Source organism: Oncorhynchus mykiss, chromosome 25 (assembly GCF_057628025.1).
Source record: "Oncorhynchus mykiss isolate SJ-2025 chromosome 25, ASM5762802v1, whole genome shotgun sequence".
Taxonomy (NCBI): Eukaryota; Metazoa; Chordata; class Actinopteri; order Salmoniformes; family Salmonidae; genus Oncorhynchus; species Oncorhynchus mykiss.
In genome coordinates, this window is record NC_143046.1 from 31234527 (window position 1) to 31254696 (window position 20170).

Sequence of the window (20170 nt, forward strand, 5' to 3'; positions counted from 1 at the left end):
GTTGCTGGGGCAACCTGAGGACTGCAGTTGGGAAACACCAGTGGGAAATACGTAGAGTTTGGTGGCGAGTTGAAATATTGATTCAAAATAGACCAAACAGTAGACGACGCTATCGTGGCTGTTCATAATATATTAGGCTAAGTACTGTTTTATACTCTGCACTTTCAATTGTTTTGAGTTCATGACGTATTTCCCATGTAGTGTTTTAATAGGATCATTTAGGGACAGTTCAAAAATTACTGGGTGAGTGGGGGCTTGTAGCTCTCAAACTCTAGGGGTGTTTTTCCAAACATACTACCATGCTCCACACTCATGCTCCGATTGTATTCTCCACTCCGTTCTCTTGAGTACGTTTTTGTGTGGACGCGAGTGAGGAGAATGCATAAAGCAATACATTTAAGAAGCACTCGCACTCCCCCTACTGTATTACCTCACGCTTCACAGCCCCATTCACTGAACCTCCTTCCAGCCAGGACAATGGCAACAATAGACGAATCAAGATATACACAAAGCAAACGTTTGACGTCACAATTATCAGCTAGATATGTGAATCGTAACAATTTAGCTAGCCAGATAGCTAAACAGGACAAAAATGACCTAAAACGAATAATATGTAAGATAGATGTCAATTCTTCATGGTTACATTAGCTAGCTAACAATGCTTTGTTGCTATCTGGCTAGTTAACAGTACTAGTAGCTAGCCAGTCAGCCCTATTGACTAATTATGGGCTTGCGATCTAAGGTACTTAGGCAGGTAACGTTAAACATGCCGAACAATACCAAATTACTCATGAACCATTAAGAGGGATCCCCATTTAAGTGATTTATTAAAAGGTAAAACAAAAAGAGCAGGAGTCATACATATATTTCTATCTCTATATTTATACATATTGAAAATAATTGGTATGTAGCACAGTTCTCTAGCACATACAAGTGCAAGCTAAGTATCTGAAGTGAACTGCCTCAACTCCTCTCTAACTACAGACTCCATCACTCTCCATCTTATTATTATCATCTGAAGCTTTGGAAGCCATCGGCCAAGTATGTACCAGATCACCTTGAGTTTATTTGAGTTTTTAAAGCTACTTTGAGATTCTGTGTGTAATGAAAAGTGCTATATAGAATAAATCATAATTATTATTATTTATCCTACAGGGGAGGAGGAGCCCTTGTCATAATGGCTTTGCGATATGATGGACAGCCTTCTGTTTGCTACTAAACAGGTCCTAATATCTTAGTCTGTGTGCCAGTTCATTCTCTCTTTTGACTTTGTTGTGGCAAGCAGAAACACACTGGAATTTAGGAAATCCCACCAAACCACCAAATTATTACTTCAATTAAAGGGACAAATTATGTGGTCGCTTGGGGTAATGCAAAAATCCCCTTTGGTTATCACATGTAGGCACATGTGTAGTTTATGAGACAGATCTTTGATTTAGTAGCTGTTCATTTGTTAGTAAATGTTGGGAGCTGTGACTCTTATTTATTCTACTGGAAGGCTGTCCTCTCCTCTGCTTACAGTAGAAAGGCCTTGGAGCGATCCACTGAGACGCAGTGAGCATAAGCACGACAAAAGACAGGAAAACAGTGACCATGTTTCGGGCGACTAACATGCATTTCCCCACGATCAACTGATCCTAATGTTATTCCACAGACAGCCAGCAGGGGGAACTCCAGACTCGCAGGTTTTTCTGCTATCATACACCCAAAACTCACTAACCCAACAATACAACTATTTCCACCACTGGGCTTACTGCAGTCACTACTTCCACCTTTACTGAACTACCATGAAGAATACTTTTAGACAGCTGAAGCAAGCATACTTTTTAAAAAGTATCCTTACTTATGGACGAGGGATTTGGCAGTGTGGTCATTGAGATTTCATACTTCTTGTTGGATGCACGGGGGGATTAGCTCAAATGGTAGAGCGCTCGCTTAGCATGCGAGAGGTAGCGGGATCGATGCCCGCATCCTCCAACTACTTAGTTTGGTTCAATCAGCACACATTGTTGTTGTAGCTCTGGATACTAACCCAACAATACAACTATTTCCACCACTGGGCTTACTCCTATAACTACTTCAACCTTTACTGAACTACCATGAAAAATACTTTTAGACAGCTGAAGCAAGCATACTTGTTAAAAAGTATCCTTTCTTATGGACGAGGAATTTGGCAGTGCGGTCATTGAGATTTCATACTTCTTGTTGGAGGCACAGGGGGATTGGCTCAAATGGTAGAGCGCTCGCTTAGCATGCGAGAGGTAGCGGGATCGATGCCTGCATCCTCCAACTATTTAGTTTGGTTCAATCAGCACACATTGTTGTTGTAGCTCTGGACTGATTTAACTAATCGAAGGATTAGTAAACAAATTGAATCAAGCGTGCTTGTCTGGCTCTAAAATGTGAATGTGAGTTGCTGGGGCAACCTGAGGACTGCAGTTGGGAAACACCAGTGGGAAATACGTAGAGTGTGGTGGCGAGTTGAAATATTGATTCAAAATAGACCAAACAGTAGACGACGCTATCGTGGCTGTTCATAATATATTAGGCTAAGTACTGTTTTATACTCTGCACTTTCAATTGTTGTGAGTTCATGACGTATTTCCCATGTAGTGTTTTAATAGGATAATTTAGGGACAGTTCAAAAATTACTGGGTGAGTGGGGGCTTGTAGCTCTCAAACTCTAGGGGTGTTTTTCCAAACATACTACCATGCTCCACACTCATGCTCCGATTGTATTCTCCACTCCGTTCTCTTGAGTACGTTTTTGTGTGGACGCGAGTGAGGAGAATGCATAAAGCAATACATTTAAGAAGCACTCGCACTCCCCCTACTGTATTACCTCACGCTTCACAGCCCCATTCACTGAACCTCCTTCCAGCCAGGACAATGGCAACAATAGACGAATCAAGATATACACAAAGCAAACGTTTGACATCACAATTATCAGCTAGATATGTGAATCGTAACAATTTAGCTAGCAAGATAGCTAAACAGGACAAAAATGACCTAAAACGAATAATATGTAAGATAGATGTCAATTCTTCATGGTTACATTAGCTAGCTAACAATGCTTTGTTGCTATCTGGCTAGTTAACAGTACTAGTAGCTAGCCAGTCAGCCCTATTGACTAATTATGGGCTTGCGATCTAAGGTACTTAGGCAGGTAACGTTAAACATGCCGAACAATACCAAATTACTCATGAACCATTAAGAGGGATCCCCATTTAAGTGATTTATTAAAAGGTAAAACAAAAAGAGCAGGAGTCATACATATATTTCTATCTCTATATTTATACATATTGAAAATAATTGGTATGTAGCACAGTTCTCTAGCACATACAAGTGCAAGCTAAGTATCTGAAGTGAACTGCCTCAACTCCTCTCTAACTACAGACTCCATCACTCTCCATCTTATTATTATCATCTGAAGCTTTGGAAGCCATCGGCCAAGTATGTAACAGATCACCTTGAGTTTATTTGAGTTTTTAAAGCTACTTTGAGATTCTGTGTGTAATGAAAAGTGCTATATAGAATAAATCATAATTATTATTATTTATCCTACAGGGGAGGAGGAGCCCTTGTCATAATGGCTTTGCGATATGATGGACAGCCTTCTGTTTGCTACTAAACAGGTCCTAATATCTTAGTCTGTGTGCCAGTTCATTCTCTCTTTTGACTTTGTTGTGGCAAGCAGAAACACACTGGAATTTAGGAAATCCCACCAAACCACCGAATTATTACTTCAATTAAAGGGACAAATTATGTGGTCGCTTGGGGTAATGCAAAAATCCCCTTTGGTTATCACATGTAGGCACATGTGTAGTTTATGAGACAGATCTTTGATTTAGTAGCTGTTCATTTGTTAGTAAATGTTGGGAGCTGTGACTCTTATTTATTCTACTGGAAGGCTGTCCTCTCCTCTGCTTACAGTAGAAAGGCCTTGGAGCGATCCACTGAGACGCAGTGAGCATAAGCACGACAAAAGACAGGAAAACAGTGACCATGTTTCGGGCGACTAACATGCATTTCCCCACGATCAACTGATCCTAATGTTATTCCACAGACAGCCAGCAGGGGGAACTCCAGACTCGCAGGTTTTTCTGCTATCATACATCCAAAACTCACTAACCCAACAATACAACTATTTCCACCACTGGGCTTACTGCAGTCACTACTTCCACCTTTACTGAACTACCATGAAGAATACTTTTAGACAGCTGAAGCAAGCATACTTTTTAAAAAGTATCCTTACTTATGGACGAGGGATTTGGCAGTGTGGTCATTGAGATTTCATACTTCTTGTTGGATGCACGGGGGGATTAGCTCAAATGGTAGAGCGCTCGCTTAGCATGCGAGAGGTAGCGGGATCGATGCCCGCATCCTCCAACTACTTAGTTTGGTTCAATCAGCACACATTGTTGTTGTAGCTCTGGATACTAACCCAACAATACAACTATTTCCACCACTGGGCTTACTCCTATAACTACTTCAACCTTTACTGAACTACCATGAAAAATACTTTTAGACAGCTGAAGCAAGCATACTTGTTAAAAAGTATCCTTTCTTATGGACGAGGAATTTGGCAGTGCGGTCATTGAGATTTCATACTTCTTGTTGGAGGCACAGGGGGATTGGCTCAAATGGTAGAGCGCTCGCTTAGCATGCGAGAGGTAGCGGGATCGATGCCTGCATCCTCCAACTATTTAGTTTGGTTCAATCAGCACACATTGTTGTTGTAGCTCTGGACTGATTTAACTAATCGAAGGATTAGTAAACAAATTGAATCAAGCGTGCTTGTCTGGCTCTAAAATGTGAATGTGTGTTGCTGGGGCAACCTGAGGACTGCAGTTGGGAAACACCAGTGGGAAATACGTAGAGTGTGGTGGCGAGTTGAAATATTGATTCAAAATAGACCAAACAGTAGACGACGCTATCGTGGCTGTTCATAATATATTAGGCTAAGTACTGTTTTATACTCTGCACTTTCAATTGTTGTGAGTTCATGACGTATTTCCCATGTAGTGTTTTAATAGGATCATTTAGGGACAGTTCAAAAATTATTGGGTGAGTGGGGGCTTGTAGCTCTCAAACTCTAGGGGTGTTTTTCCAAACATACTACCATGCTCCACACTCATGCTCCGAATGTATTCTCCACTCCGTTCTCTTAAGTACGTTTTTGTGTGGACGCGAGTGAGGAGAATGCATAAAGCAATACATTTAAGAAGCACTCGCACTCCCCCTACTGTATTACCTCACGCTTCACAGCCCCATTCACTGAACCTCCTTCCAGCCAGGACAATGGCAACAATAGACGAATCAAGATATACACAAAGCAAACGTTTGACGTCACAATTATCAGCTAGATATGTGAATCGTAACAATTTAGCTAGCCAGATAGCTAAACAGGACAAAAATGACCTAAAATGAATAATATGTAAGATAGATGTCAATTCTTCATGGTTACATTAGCTAGCTAACAATGCTTTGTTGCTATCTGGCTAGTTAAAAGTACTAGTAGCTAGCCAGTCAGCCATATTGACTAATTATGGGCTTGCGATCTAAGGTACTTAGGCAGGTAACGTTAAACATGCCGAACAATACCAAATTACTCATGAACCATTAAGAGGGATCCCATTTAAGTGATTTATTAAAAGGTAAAACAAAAAGAGCAGGAGTCATACATATATTTCTATCTCTATATTTATACATATTGAAAATAATTGGTATGTAGCACAGTTCTCTAGCACATACAAGTGGAAGCTAAGTATCTGAAGTGAACTGCCTCAACTCCTCTCTAACTACAGACTCCATCACTCTCCATCTTATTATTATCATCTGAAGCTTTGGAAGCCATCGGCCAAGTATGTACCAGATCACCTTGAGTTTATTTTAGTTTTTAAAGCTACTTTGAGATTCTGTGTGTAATGAAAAGTGCTATATAGAATAAATCATAATTATTATTATTTATCCTACAGGGGAGGAGGAGCCCTTGTCATAATGGCTTTGCGATATGATGGACAGCCTTCTGTTTGCTACTAAACAGGTCCTAATATCTTAGTCTGTGTGCCAGTTCATTCTCTCTTTTGACTTTGTTGTGGCAAGCAGAAACACACTGGAATTTAGGAAATCCCACCAAACCACCGAATTATTACTTCAATTAAAGGGACAAATTATGTGGTCGCTTGGGGTAATGCAAAAATCCCCTTTGGTTATCACATGTAGGCACATGTGTAGTTTATGAGACAGATCTTTGATTTAGTAGCTGTTCATTTGTTAGTAAATGTTGGGAGCTGTGACTCTTATTTATTCTACTGGAAGGCTGTCCTCTCCTCTGCTTACAGTAGAAAGGCCTTGGAGCGATCCACTGAGACGCAGTGAGCATAAGCACGACAAAAGACAGGAAAACAGTGACCATGTTTCGGGCGACTAACATGCATTTCCCCACGATCAACTGATCCTAATGTTATTCCACAGACAGCCAGCAGGGGGAACTCCAGACTCGCAGGTTTTTCTGCTATCATACACCCAAAACTCACTAACCCAACAATACAACTATTTCCACCACTGGGCTTACTGCAGTCACTACTTCCACCTTTACTGAACTACCATGAAGAATACTTTTAGACAGCTGAAGCAAGCATACTTTTTAAAAAGTATCCTTACTTATGGACGAGGGATTTGGCAGTGTGGTCATTGAGATTTCATACTTCTTGTTGGATGCACAGGGGGATTAGCTCAAATGGTAGAGCGCTCGCTTAGCATGCGAGAGGTAGCGGGATCGATGCCCGCATCCTCCAACTACTTAGTTTGGTTCAATCAGCACACATTGTTGTTGTAGCTCTGGATACTAACCCAACAATACAACTATTTCCACCACTGGGCTTACTCCTATAACTACTTAAACCTTTACTGAACTACCATGAAAAATACTTTTAGACAGCTGAAGCAAGCATACTTGTTAAAAAGTATCCTTTCTTATGGACGAGGAATTTGGCAGTGCGGTCATTGAGATTTCATACTTCTTGTTGGAGGCACAGGGGGATTGGCTCAAATGGTAGAGCGCTCGCTTAGCATGCGAGAGGTAGCGGGATCGATGCCCGCATCCTCCAACTATTTAGTTTGGTTCAATCAGCACACATTGTTGTTGTAGATCTGGATAACAATACAACTATTTCCACCACTGGGCTTACTCCTATCACTACTTCAACCTTTACTGAACTACCATGAAAAATACTTTTAGACAGCTGAAGCAAGCATACTTGTTAAAAAGTATCCTTTCTTATGGACGAGGGATTTGGCAGTGCGGTCATTGAGATTTCATACTTCTTGTTGGAGGCACAGGGGGATTAGCTCAAATGGTAGAGCGCTCGCTTAGCATGCGAGAGGTAGCGGGATCGATGCCCGCATCCTCCAACTATTTAGTTTGGTTCAATCAGCACACATTGTTGTTGTAGCTCTGGACTGATTTAACTAATCGAAGGATTAGTAAACAAATTGAATCAAGCGTGCTTGTCTGGCTCTAAAATGTGAATGTGTGGGGCAATGTCTGGGGCAACCTGAGGACTGCAGTTGGGAAACACCAGTGGAAGGTAGAGTGTGGTGGCGAGTTGAAATATTGATTCAAAATAGACCAAACAGTAGACGACGCTATCGTGGCTGTTCATAATATATTAGGCTAAGTACTGTTTTATACTCTGCACTTTCAATTGTTGTGAGTTCATGACGTATTTCCCATGTAGTGTTTTAATAGGATCATTTAGGGACAGTTCAAAAATTATTGGGTGAGTGGGGGCTTGTAGCTCTCAAACTCTAGGGGTGTTTTTCCAAACATACTACCATGCTCCACACTCATGCTCCGATTGTATTCTCCACTCCGTTCTCTTGAGTACGTTTTTGTGTGGACGCGAGTGAGGAGAATGCATAAAGCAATACATTTAAGAAGCACTCGCACTCCCCCTACTGTATTACCTCACGCTTCACAGCCCCATTCACTGAACCTCCTTCCAGCCAGGACAATGGCAACAATAGACGAATCAAGATATACACAAAGCAAACGTTTGACGTCACAATTATCAGCTAGATATGTGAATCGTAACAATTTAGCTAGCCAGATAGCTAAACAGGACAAAAATGACCTAAAACGAATAATATGTAAGATAGATGTCAATTCTTCATGGTTACATTAGCTAGCTAACAATGCTTTGTTGCTATCTGGCTAGTTAACAGTACTAGTAGCTAGCCAGTCAGCCATATTGACTAATTATGGGCTTGCGATCTAAGGTACTTAGGCAGGTAACGTTAAACATGCCGAACAATACCAAATTACTCATGAACCATTAAGAGGGATCCCATTTAAGTGATTTATTAAAAGGTAAAACAAAAAGAGCAGGAGTCATACATATATTTCTATCTCTATATTTATACATATTGAAAATAATTGGTATGTAGCACAGTTCTCTAGCACATACAAGTGGAAGCTAAGTATCTGAAGTGAACTGCCTCAACTCCTCTCTAACTACAGACTCCATCACTCTCCATCTTATTATTATCATCTGAAGCTTTGGAAGCCATCGGCCAAGTATGTACCAGATCACCTTGAGTTTATTTTAGTTTTTAAAGCTACTTTGAGATTCTGTGTGTAATGAAAAGTGCTATATAGAATAAATCATAATTATTATTATTTATCCTACAGGGGAGGAGGAGCCCTTGTCATAATGGCTTTGCGATATGATGGACAGCCTTCTGTTTGCTACTAAACAGGTCCTAATATCTTAGTCTGTGTGCCAGTTCATTCTCTCTTTTGACTTTGTTGTGGCAAGCAAAAACACACTGGAATTTAGGAAATCCCACCAAACCACCGAATTATTACTTCAATTAAAGGGACAAATTATGTGGTCGCTTGGGGTAATGCAAAAATCCCCTTTGGTTATCACATGTAGGCACATGTGTAGTTTATGAGACAGATCTTTGATTTAGTAGCTGTTCATTTGTTAGTAAATGTTGGGAGCTGTGACTCTTATTTATTCTACTGGAAGGCTGTCCTCTCCTCTGCTTACAGTAGAAAGGCCTTGGAGCGATCCACTGAGACGCAGTGAGCATAAGCACGACAAAAGAAAGGAAAACAGTGACCATGTTTCGGGCGACTAACATGCATTTCCCCACGATCAACTGATCCTAATGTTATTCCACAGACAGCCAGCAGGGGGAACTCCAGACTTGCAGGTTTTTCTGCTATCATACACCCAAAACTCACTAACCCAACAATACAACTATTTCCACCACTGGGCTTACTGCAGTCACTACTTCCACCTTTACTGAACTACCATGAAGAATACTTTTAGACAGCTGAAGCAAGCATACTTTTTAAAAAGTATCCTTACTTATGGACGAGGGATTTGGCAGTGTGGTCATTGAGATTTCATACTTCTTGTTGGATGCACAGGGGGATTAGCTCAAATGGTAGAGCGCTCGCTTAGCATGCGAGAGGTAGCGGGATCGATGCCCGCATCCTCCAACTACTTAGTTTGGTTCAATCAGCACACATTGTTGTTGTAGCTCTGGATACTAACCCAACAATACAACTATTTCCACCACTGGGCTTACTCCTATAACTACTTCAACCTTTACTGAACCACCATGAAAAATACTGCGGGATCGATGCCCGCATCCTCCAACTATTTAGTTTGTTTCAATCAGCACACATTGTTGTTGTAGCTCTGGACTGATTTAACTAATCGAAGGATTAGTAAACAAATTGAATCAAGCGTGCTTGTCTGGCTCTAAAATGTGAATGTGTGTTGCTGGGGCAACCTGAGGACTGCAGTTGGGAAACACCAGTGGAAGGTAGAGTGTGGTGGCGAGTTGAAATATTGATTCAAAATAGACCAAACAGTAGACGACGCTATCGTGGCTGTTCATAATATATTAGGCTAAGTACTGTTTTATACTCTGCACTTTCAATTGTTGTGAGTTCATGACGTATTTCCCATGTAGTGTTTTAATAGGATCATTTAGGGACAGTTCAAAAATTATTGGGTGAGTGGGGGCTTGTAGCTCTCAAACTCTAGGGGTGTTTTTCCAAACATACTACCATGCTCCACACTCATGCTCCGATTGTATTCTCCACTCCGTTCTCTTGAGTACGTTTTTGTGTGGACGCGAGTGAGGAGAATGCATAAAGCAATACATTTAAGAAGCACTCGCACTCCCCCTACTGTATTACCTCACGCTTCACAGCCCCATTCACTGAACCTCCTTCCAGCCAGGACAATGGCAACAATAGACGAATCAAGATATACACAAAGCAAACGTTTGACGTCACAATTATCAGCTAGATATGTGAATCGTAACAATTTAGCTAGCCAGATAGCTAAACAGGACAAAAATGACCTAAAACGAATAATATGTAAGATAGATGTCAATTCTTCATGGTTACATTAGCTAGCTAACAATGCTTTGTTGCTATCTGGCTAGTTAACAGTACTAGTAGCTAGCCAGTTAGCCATATTGACTAATTATGTGCTTGCGATCTAAGGTACTTAGGCAGGTAACGTTAAACATGCCGAACAATACCAAATTACTCATGAACCATTAAGAGGGATCCCATTTAAGTGATTTATTAAAAGGTAAAACAAAAAGAGCAGGAGTCATACATATATTTCTATCTCTATATTTATACATATTGAAAATAATTGGTATGTAGCACAGTTCTCTAGCACATACAAGTGGAAGCTAAGTATCTGAAGTGAACTGCCTCAACTCCTCTCTAACTACAGACTCCATCACTCTCCATCTTATTATTATCATCTGAAGCTTTGGAAGCCATCGGCCAAGTATGTACCAGATCACCTTGAGTTTATTTTAGTTTTTAAAGCTACTTTGAGATTCTGTGTGTAATGAAAAGTGCTATATAGAATAAATCATAATTATTATTATTTATCCTACAGGGGAGGAGGAGCCCTTGTCATAATGGCTTTGCGATATGATGGACAGCCTTCTGTTTGCTACTAAACAGGTCCTAATATCTTAGTCTGTGTGCCAGTTCATTCTCTCTTTTGACTTTGTTGTGGCAAGCAAAAACACACTGGAATTTAGGAAATCCCACCAAACCACCGAATTATTACTTCAATTAAAGGGACAAATTATGTGGTCGCTTGGGGTAATGCAAAAATCCCCTTTGGTTATCACATGTAGGCACATGTGTAGTTTATGAGACAGATCTTTGATTTAGTAGCTGTTCATTTGTTAGTAAATGTTGGGAGCTGTGACTCTTATTTATTCTACTGGAAGGCTGTCCTCTCCTCTGCTTACAGTAGAAAGGCCTTGGAGCGATCCACTGAGACGCAGTGAGCATAAGCACGACAAAAGACAGGAAAACAGTGACCATGTTTCGGGCGACTAACATGCATTTCCCCACGATCAACTGATCCTAATGTTATTCCACAGACAGCCAGCAGGGGGAACTCCAGACTCGCAGGTTTTTCTGCTATCATACACCCAAAACTCACTAACCCAACAATACAACTATTTCCACCACTGGGCTTACTGCAGTCACTACTTCCACCTTTACTGAACTACCATGAAGAATACTTTTAGACAGCTGAAGCAAGCATACTTTTTAAAAAGTATCCTTACTTATGGACGAGGGATTTGGCAGTGTGGTCATTGAGATTTCATACTTCTTGTTGGATGCACAGGGGGATTAGCTCAAATGGTAGAGCGCTCGCTTAGCATGCGAGAGGTAGCGGGATCGATGCCCGCATCCTCCAACTACTTAGTTTGGTTCAATCAGCACACATTGTTGTTGTAGCTCTGGATACTAACCCAACAATACAACTATTTCCACCACTGGGCTTACTCCTATAACTACTTCAACCTTTACTGAACCACCATGAAAAATACTTTTAGACAGCTGAAGCAAGCATACTTGTTAAAAAGTATCCTTTCTTATGGACGAGGAATTTGGCAGTGCGGTCATTGAGATTTCATACTTCTTGTTGGAGGCACAGGGGGATTGGCTCAAATGGTAGAGCGCTCGCTTAGCATGCGAGAGGTAGCGGGATCGATGCCTTCATCCTCCAACTATTTAGTTTGGTTCAATCAGCACACATTGTTGTTGTAGATCTGGATAACAATACAACTATTTGCACCACTGGGCTTACTCCTATCACTACTTCAACCTTTACTGAACTACCATGAAAAATACTTTTAGACAGCTGAAGCAAGCATACTTGTTAAAAAGTATCCTTTCTTATGGACGAGGGATTTGGCAGTGCGGTCATTGAGATTTCATACTTCTTGTTGGAGGCACAGGGGGATTAGCTCAAATGGTAGAGCGCTCGCTTAGCATGCGAGAGGTAGCGGGATCGATGCCCGCATCCTCCAACTATTTAGTTTGGTTCAATCAGCACACATTGTTGTTGTAGCTCTGGACTGATTTAACTAATCGAAGGATTAGTAAACAAATTGAATCAAGCGTGCTTGTCTGGCTCTAAAATGTGAATGTGTGTTGCTGGGGCAACCTGAGGACTGCAGTTGGGAAACACCAGTGGAAGGTAGAGTGTGGTGGCGAGTTGAAATATTGATTCAAAATAGACCAAACAGTAGACGACGCTATCGTGGCTGTTCATAATATATTAGGCTAAGTACTGTTTTATACTCTGCACTTTCAATTGTTGTGAGTTCATGACGTATTTCCCATGTAGTGTTTTAATAGGATAATTTAGGGACAGTTCAAAAATTATTGGGTGAGTGGGGGCTTGTAGCTCTCAAACTCTAGGGGTGTTTTTCCAAACATACTACCATGCTCCACACTCATGCTCCGATTGTATTCTCCACTCCGTTCTCTTGAGTACGTTTTTGTGTGGACGCGAGTGAGGAGAATGCATAAAGCAATACATTTAAGAAGCACTCGCACTCCCCCTACTGTATTACCTCACGCTTCACAGCCCCATTCACTGAACCTCCTTCCAGCCAGGACAATGGCAACAATAGACGAATCAAGATATACACAAAGCAAACGTTTGACGTCACAATTATCAGCTAGATATGTGAATCGTAACAATTTAGCTAGCCAGATAGCTAAACAGGACAAAAATGACCTAAAATGAATAATATGTAAGATAGATGTCAATTCTTCATGGTTACATTAGCTAGCTAACAATGCTTTGTTGCTATCTGGCTAGTTAGCAGTACTAGTAGCTAGCCAGTCAGCCATATTGACTAATTATGGGCTTGCGATCTAAGGTACTTAGGCAGGTAACGTTAAACATGCCGAACAATACCAAATTACTCATGAACCATTAAGAGGGATCCCATTTAAGTGATTTATTAAAAGGTAAAACAAAAAGAGCAGGAGTCATACATATATTTCTATCTCTATATTTATACATATTGAAAATAATTGGTATGTAGCACAGTTCTCTAGCACATACAAGTGGAAGCTAAGTATCTGAAGTGAACTGCCTCAACTCCTCTCTAACTACAGACTCCATCACTCTCCATCTTATTATTATCATCTGAAGCTTTGGAAGCCATCGGCCAAGTATGTACCAGATCACCTTGAGTTTATTTTAGTTTTTAAAGCTACTTTGAGATTCTGTGTGTAATGAAAAGTGCTATATAGAATAAATCATAATTATTATTATTTATCCTACAGGGGAGGAGGAGCCCTTGTCATAATGGCTTTGCGATATGATGGACAGCCTTCTGTTTGCTACTAAACAGGTCCTAATATCTTAGTCTGTGTGCCAGTTCATTCTCTCTTTTGACTTTGTTGTGGCAAGCAAAAACACACTGGAATTTAGGAAATCCCACCAAACCACCGAATTATTACTTCAATTAAAGGGACAAATTATGTGGTCGCTTGGGGTAATGCAAAAATCCCCTTTGGTTATCACATGTAGGCACATGTGTAGTTTATGAGACAGATCTTTGATTTAGTAGCTGTTCATTTGTTAGTAAATGTTGGGAGCTGTGACTCTTATTTATTCTACTGGAAGGCTGTCCTCTCCTCTGCTTACAGTAGAAAGGCCTTGGAGCGATCCACTGAGACGCAGTGAGCATTTTCACGAAAAAAGACAGGAAAACAGTGACCATGTTTCGGGCGACTAACATGCATTTCCCCACGATCAACTGATCCTAATGTTATTCCACAGACAGCCAGCAGGGGGAACTCCAGACTCGCAGGTTTTTCTGCTATCATACACCCAAAACTCACTAACCCAACAATACAACTATTTCCACCACTGGGCTTACTGCAGTCACTACTTCCACCTTTACTGAACTACCATGAAGAATACTTTTAGACAGCTGAAGCAAGCATACTTTTTAAAAAGTATCCTTACTTATGGACGAGGGATTTGGCAGTGTGGTCATTGAGATTTCATACTTCTTGTTGGATGCACAGGGGGATTAGCTCAAATGGTAGAGCGCTCGCTTAGCCTGCGAGAGGTAGCGGGATCGATGCCCGCATCCTCCAACTACTTAGTTTGGTTCAATCAGCACACATTGTTGTTGTAGCTCTGGATACTAACCCAACAATACAACTATTTCCACCACTGGGCTTACTCCTATAACTACTTCAACCTTTACTGAACCACCATGAAAAATACTTTTAGACAGCTGAAGCAAGCATACTTGTTAAAAAGTATCCTTTCTTATGGACGAGGAATTTGGCAGTGCGGTCATTGAGATTTCATACTTCTTGTTGGAGGCACAGGGGGATTGGCTCAAATGGTAGAGCGCTCGCTTAGCATGCGAGAGGTAGCGGGATCGATGCCCGCATCCTCCAACTATTTAGTTTGGTTCAATCAGCACACATTGTTGTTGTAGATCTGGATAACAATACAACTATTTGCACCACTGGGCTTACTCCTATCACTACTTCAACCTTTACTGAACTACCATGAAAAATACTTTTAGACAGCTGAAGCAAGCATACTTGTTAAAAAGTATCCTTTCTTATGGACGAGGGATTTGGCAGTGCGGTCATTGAGATTTCATACTTCTTGTTGGAGGCACAGGGGGATTAGCTCAAATGGTAGAGCGCTTGCTTAGCATGCGAGAGGTAGCGGGATCGATGCCCGCATCCTCCAACTATTTAGTTTGGTTCAATCAGCACACATTGTTGTTGTAGCTCTGGACTGATTTAACTAATCGAAGGATTAGTAAACAAATTGAATCAAGCGTGCTTGTCTGGCTCTAAAATGTGAATGTGTGTTGCTGGGGCAACCTGAGGACTGCAGTTGGGAAACACCAGTGGAAGGTAGAGTGTGGTGGCGAGTTGAAATATTGATTCAAAATAGACCAAACAGTAGACGACGCTATCGTGGCTGTTCATAATATATTAGGCTAAGTACTGTTTTATACTCTGCACTTTCAATTGTTGTGAGTTCATGACGTATTTCCCATGTAGTGTTTTAATAGGATAATTTAGGGACAGTTCAAAAATTATTGGGTGAGTGGGGGCTTGTAGCTCTCAAACTCTAGGGGTGTTTTTCCAAACATACTACCATGCTCCACACTCATGCTCCGATTGTATTCTCCACTCCGTTCTCTTGAGTACGTTTTTGTGTGGACGCGAGTGAGGAGAATGCATAAAGCAATACATTTAAGAAGCACTCGCACTCCCCCTACTGTATTACCTCACGCTTCACAGCCCCATTCACTGAACCTCCTTCCAGCCAGGACAATGGCAACAATAGACGAATCAAGATATACACAAAGCAAACGTTTGACGTCACAATTATCAGCTAGATATGTGAATCGTAACAATTTAGCTAGCCAGATAGCTAAACAGGACAAAAATGACCTAAAATGAATAATATGTAAGATAGATGTCAATTCTTCATGGTTACATTAGCTAGCTAACAATGCTTTGTTGCTATCTGGCTAGTTAGCAGTACTAGTAGCTAGCCAGTCAGCCATATTGACTAATTATGGGCTTGCGATCTAAGGTACTTAGGCAGGTAACGTTAAACATGCCGAACAATACCAAATTACTCATGAACCATTAAGAGGGATCCCATTTAAGTGATTTATTAAAAGGTAAAACAAAAAGAGCAGGAGTCATACATATATTTCTATCTCTATATTTATACATATTGAAAATAATTGGTATGTAGCACAGTTCTCTAGCACATACAAGTGGAAGCTAAGTATCTGAAGTGAACTGCCTCAACTCCTCTCTAACTACAGACTCCATCACTCTCCATCTTATTATTATCATCTGAAGCTTTGGAAGCCATTGGCCAAGTATGTACCAGATCACCTTGAGTTTATTTTAGTTTTTAAAGCTACTTTGAGATTCTGTGTGTAATGAAAAGTGCTATATAGAATAAATCATAATTATTATTATTTATCCTACAGGGGAGGAGGAGCCCTTGTCATAATGGCTTTGCGATATGATGGACAGCCTTCTGTTTGCTACTAAACAGGTCCTAATATCTTAGTCTGTGTGCCAGTTCATTCTCTCTTTTGACTTTGTTGTGGCAAGCAGAAACACACTGGAATTTAGGAAATCCCACCAAACCACCGAATTATTACTTCAATTAAAGGGACAAATTATGTGGTCGCTTGGGGTAATGCAAAAATCCCCTTTGGTTATCACATGTAGGCACATGTGTAGTTTATGAGACAGATCTTTGATTTAGTAGCTGTTCATTTGTTAGTAAATGTTGGGAGCTGTGACTCTTATTTATTCTACTGGAAGGCTGTCCTCTCCTCTGCTTACAGTAGAAAGGCCTTGGAGCGATCCACTGAGACGCAGTGAGCATAAGCACGACAAAAGACAGGAAAACAGTGACCATGTTTCGGGCGACTAACATGCATTTCCCCACGATCAACTGATCCTAATGTTATTCCACAGACAGCCAGCAGGGGGAACTCCAGACTCGCAGGTTTTTCTGCTATCATACACCCAAAACTCACTAACCCAACAATACAACTATTTCCACCACTGGGCTTACTGCAGTCACTACTTCCACCTTTACTGAACTACCATGAAGAATACTTTTAGACAGCTGAAGCAAGCATACTTTTTAAAAAGTATCCTTACTTATGGACGAGGGATTTGGCAGTGTGGTCATTGAGATTTCATACTTCTTGTTGGATGCACAGGGGGATTAGCTCAAATGGTAGAGCGCTCGCTTAGCATGCGAGAGGTAGCGGGATCGATGCCCGCATCCTCCAACTACTTAGTTTGGTTCAATCAGCACACATTGTTGTTGTATCTCTGGATACTAACCCAACAATACAACTATTTCCACCACTGGGCTTACTCCTATAACTACTTCAACCTTTACTGAACTACCATGAAAAATACTTTTAGACAGCTGAAGCAAGCATACTTGTTAAAAAGTATCCTTTCTTATGGACGAGGAATTTGGCAGTGCGGTCATTGAGATTTCATACTTCTTGTTGGAGGCACAGGGGGATTGGCTCAAATGGTAGAGCGCTCGCTTAGCATGCGAGAGGTAGCGGGATCGATGCCCGCATCCTCCAACTATTTAGTTTGGTTCAATCAGCACACATTGTTGTTGTAGATCTGGATAACAATACAACTATTTCCACCACTGGGCTTACTCCTATCACTACTTCAACCTTTACTGAACTACCATGAAAAATACTTTTAGACAGCTGAAGCAAGCATACTTGTTAAAAAGTATCCTTTCTTATGGACGAGGGATTTGGCAGTGCGGTCATTGAGATTTCATACTTCTTGTTGGAGGCACAGGGGGATTAGCTCAAATGGTAGAGCGCTCGCATGCGAGAGGTAGCGGGATCGATGCCCGCATCCTCCAACTATTTAGTTTGGTTCAATCAGCACACATTGTTGTTGTAGCTCTGGACTGATTTAACTAATCGAAGGATTAGTAAACAAATTGAATCAAGCGTGCTTGTCTGGCTCTAAAATGTGAATGTGTGTTGCTGGGGCAACCTGAGGACTGCAGTTGGGAAACACCAGTGGAAGGTAGAGTGTGGTGGCGAGTTGAAATATTGATTCAAAATAGACCAAACAGTAGACGACGCTATCGTGGCTGTTCATAATATATTAGGCTAAGTACTGTTTTATACTCTGCACTTTCAATTGTTGTGAGTTCATGACGTATTTCCCATGTAGTGTTTTAATAGGATCATTTAGGGACAGTTCAAAAATTATTGGGTGAGTGGGGGCTTGTAGCTCTCAAACTCTAGGGGTGTTTTTCCAAACATACTACCATGCTCCACACTCATGCTCCGATTGTATTCTCCACTCCGTTCCCTTGAGTACGTTTTTGTGTGGACGCGAGTGAGGAGAATGCATAAAGCAATACATTTAAGAAGCACTCGCACTCCCCCTACTGTATTACCTCACGCTTCACAGCCCCATTCACTGAACCTCCTTCCAGCCAGGACAATGGCAACAATAGACGAATCAAGATATACACAAAGCAAACGTTTGACGTCACAATTATCAGCTAGATATGTGAATCGTAACAATTTAGCTAGCCAGATAGCTAAACAGGACAAAAATGACCTAAAATGAATAATATGTAAGATAGATGTCAATTCTTCATGGTTACATTAGCTAGCTAACAATGCTTTGTTGCTATCTGGCTAGTTAACAGTACTAGTAGCTAGCCAATCAGCCATATTGACTAATTATGGGCTTGCGATCTAAGGTACTTAGGCAGGTAACGTTAAACATGCCGAACAATACCAAATTACTCATGAACCATTAAGAGGGATCCCATTTAAGTGATTTATTAAAAGGTAAAACAAAAAGAGCAGGAGTCATACATATATTTCTATCTCTATATTTATACATATTGAAAATAATTGGTATGTAGCACAGTTCTCTAGCACATACAAGTGGAAGCTAAGTATCTGAAGTGAACTGCCTCAACTCCTCTCTAACTACAGACTCCATCACTCTCCATCTTATTATTATCATCTGAAGCTTTGGAAGCCATCGGCCAAGTATGTACCAGATCACCTTGAGTTTATTTTAGTTTTTAAAGCTACTTTGAGATTCTGTGTGTAATGAAAAGTGCTATATAGAATAAATCATAATTATTATTATTTATCCTACAGGGGAGGAGGAGCCCTTGTCATAATGGCTTTGCGATATGATGGACAGCCTTCTGTTTGCTACTAAACAGGTCCTAATATCTTAGTCTGTGTGCCAGTTCATTCTCTCTTTTGACTTTGTTGTGGCAAGCAGAAACACACTGGAATTTAGGAAATCCCACCAAACCACCGAATTATTACTTCAATTAAAGGGACAAATTATGTGGTCGCTTGGGGTAATGCAAAAATCCCCTTTGGTTATCACATGTAGGCACATGTGTAGTTTATGAGACAGATCTTTGATTTAGTAGCTGTTCATTTGTTAGTAAATGTTGGGAGCTGTGACTCTTATTTATTCTACCGGAAGGCTGTCCTCTCCTCTGCTTACAGTAGAAAGGCCTTGGAGCGATCCACTGAGACGCAGTGAGCATAAGCACGACAAAAGACAGGAAAACAGTGACCATGTTTCGGGCGACTAACATGCATTTCCCCACGATCAACTGATCCTAATGTTATTCCACAGACAGCCAGCAGGGGGAACTCCAGACTCGCAGGTTTTTCTGCTATCATACACCCAAAACTCACTAACCCAACAATACAACTATTTCCACCACTGGGCTTACTGCAGTCACTACTTCCACCTTTACTGAACTACCATGAAGAATACTTTTAGACAGCTGAAGCAAGCATACTTTTTAAAAAGTATCCTTACTTATGGACGAGGGATTTGGCAGTGTGGTCATTGAGATTTCATACTTCTTGTTGGATGCACAGGGGGATTAGCTCAAATGGTAGAGCACTCGCTTAGCATGCGAGAGGTAGCGGGATCGATGCCCGCATCCTCCAACTACTTAGTTTGGTTCAATCAGCACACATTGTTGTTGTAGCTCTAGATACTAACCCAACAATACAACTATTTCCACCACTGGGCTTACTCCTATAACTACTTCAACCTTTACTGAACCACCATGAAAAATACTTTTAGACAGCTGAAGCAAGCATACTTGTTAAAAAGTATCCTTTCTTATGGACGAGGAATTTGGCAGTGCGGTCATTGAGATTTCATACTTCTTGTTGGAGGCACAGGGGGATTAGATCAAATGGTAGAGCGCTTGCT

The 20170-nt window shown here is 40.9% G+C and overlaps 12 non-coding genes across 12 annotated transcripts; all 12 read left to right on the forward strand.

Annotated features, from left to right (window-relative positions):
* Positions 1 to 1904: 1904 nt before the first annotated feature.
* trnaa-agc (transfer RNA alanine (anticodon AGC)) lies at positions 1905 to 1977 on the forward strand. Its single transcript has one exon. It is a non-coding gene; the product is annotated as a tRNA-Ala (tRNA).
* A 2339-nt stretch (positions 1978 to 4316) lies between these two features.
* trnaa-agc (transfer RNA alanine (anticodon AGC)) lies at positions 4317 to 4389 on the forward strand. Its single transcript has one exon. It is a non-coding gene; the product is annotated as a tRNA-Ala (tRNA).
* A 2338-nt stretch (positions 4390 to 6727) lies between these two features.
* trnaa-agc (transfer RNA alanine (anticodon AGC)) lies at positions 6728 to 6800 on the forward strand. The gene has a single exon. It is a non-coding gene; the product is annotated as a tRNA-Ala (tRNA).
* A 239-nt stretch (positions 6801 to 7039) lies between these two features.
* On the forward strand, positions 7040 to 7112 carry trnaa-agc (transfer RNA alanine (anticodon AGC)). Its single transcript has one exon. It is a non-coding gene; the product is annotated as a tRNA-Ala (tRNA).
* A 231-nt stretch (positions 7113 to 7343) lies between these two features.
* Positions 7344 to 7416, forward strand: trnaa-agc (transfer RNA alanine (anticodon AGC)). Its single transcript has one exon. It is a non-coding gene; the product is annotated as a tRNA-Ala (tRNA).
* A 2028-nt stretch (positions 7417 to 9444) lies between these two features.
* Positions 9445 to 9517, forward strand: trnaa-agc (transfer RNA alanine (anticodon AGC)). The gene has a single exon. It is a non-coding gene; the product is annotated as a tRNA-Ala (tRNA).
* Positions 9518 to 11698: 2181 nt separating this feature from the next.
* trnaa-agc (transfer RNA alanine (anticodon AGC)) lies at positions 11699 to 11771 on the forward strand. The gene has a single exon. It is a non-coding gene; the product is annotated as a tRNA-Ala (tRNA).
* A 543-nt stretch (positions 11772 to 12314) lies between these two features.
* On the forward strand, positions 12315 to 12387 carry trnaa-agc (transfer RNA alanine (anticodon AGC)). The gene has a single exon. It is a non-coding gene; the product is annotated as a tRNA-Ala (tRNA).
* Positions 12388 to 14721: 2334 nt separating this feature from the next.
* Positions 14722 to 14794, forward strand: trnaa-agc (transfer RNA alanine (anticodon AGC)). The gene has a single exon. It is a non-coding gene; the product is annotated as a tRNA-Ala (tRNA).
* A 2326-nt stretch (positions 14795 to 17120) lies between these two features.
* Positions 17121 to 17193, forward strand: trnaa-agc (transfer RNA alanine (anticodon AGC)). The gene has a single exon. It is a non-coding gene; the product is annotated as a tRNA-Ala (tRNA).
* Positions 17194 to 17432: 239 nt separating this feature from the next.
* Positions 17433 to 17505, forward strand: trnaa-agc (transfer RNA alanine (anticodon AGC)). The gene has a single exon. It is a non-coding gene; the product is annotated as a tRNA-Ala (tRNA).
* Positions 17506 to 19826: 2321 nt separating this feature from the next.
* Positions 19827 to 19899, forward strand: trnaa-agc (transfer RNA alanine (anticodon AGC)). The gene has a single exon. It is a non-coding gene; the product is annotated as a tRNA-Ala (tRNA).
* The last annotated feature ends 271 nt before the right edge of the window (positions 19900 to 20170 follow it).